General features: G+C 39.3%; 1 protein-coding gene across 1 annotated transcript in view; it reads right to left on the bottom strand.

Annotated features, from left to right (window-relative positions):
* The window catches only part of LOC101853182 (RING-box protein 1), a gene marked incomplete at its 5' end in the record, with an annotated part of 66374 nt that overhangs the window by 52958 nt on the left and 12388 nt on the right, over positions 1-1028 (bottom strand).

The following is a 1028-nucleotide window of genomic DNA, read 5'->3' as shown; positions in this document are numbered from 1 at the left end:
TACATATATAATTTCTGTTAAAAAATAGTTAAAATAAAATAAAAACCAGGATAGAAATCAATGATATCGCAAAAGTAAAATAAATACCACCAGCAGACCCCCATCTCCCTGTCCAACTTTCCTGTTGTAAGCATTTCTATTTCTTCCTTCGTATTAACATACAATACAACAAGACTATGCGCTCAAGTAGCATCACGTTAGACAGGAGATTAGTAATAGGAAGATGTTTATGGAACTTGCAAAAAAAAAAGGTCATACATATGCCGAAGATTAGGAAGTGTTACAAGAGAGTAGAAACAAACACAAAAAAGAAGGAGAGAAATAAGGAAGATAGAAGTGTCATCAGAAATAAGGAGAAAACACACCAGAGCACCCACCAACCACTCACAGACAGGAGATTGTTTGTTTTAGTAAGAGTTTTACGGCACCTGCAATAACAATAAGGTCATATAAGTGCCGAAGATTAAGAAGTGTTATAAGGGAGTAGAAACAAACACAAAAAAAGGAAGAGAGAAATAAGGAAGATAGAAGTTTCATCAGAAAGAAGGAGCAAACCACACCAGAGCACCCGCCAACCACCCACAGACAGGAGATTGCAGGACATTGTGACATAGGTATCCGGTTACGAGTGGGAGGAAAAGCTCCTGATATAGTCAGTAACAAGCGCCAACGGTCTTATAGTTAATACCACGAACAGCCAATTAGATCTTTCTTTTGTCTGAGAACAGGAAAGCCCATCGCCCCCAATAACAGGTATTCAAATCATTGGTTTGTTTGAGACAGAGAGCAAAGAGAATCATACTGACTCAATAATAACAGTCATTTCATTTGGCGAGGGAAAAGAGGAGGACAGACTAAGGGAAACTACAAAGGACAGAAAGAAATCAAGTAAAACCTACCAGTGGCGACATTCACCCACAAGCAGGAAGAAACGGGCAATAGATAGAAATACTGAAATAGACAGAAAGAGGGGAAATGGTGGGCAGAGAGAGAGAGAGAGAGAGAGAGAGAGAGAGAGAGAGAGAGAC

The sequence above is a fragment of the Aplysia californica genome, unplaced genomic scaffold, assembly GCF_000002075.1.
Source record: "Aplysia californica isolate F4 #8 unplaced genomic scaffold, AplCal3.0 scaffold00378, whole genome shotgun sequence".
Taxonomy (NCBI): domain Eukaryota; kingdom Metazoa; phylum Mollusca; class Gastropoda; order Aplysiida; family Aplysiidae; genus Aplysia; species Aplysia californica.
This window is presented reverse-complemented; position numbering and strand designations above follow the sequence as displayed.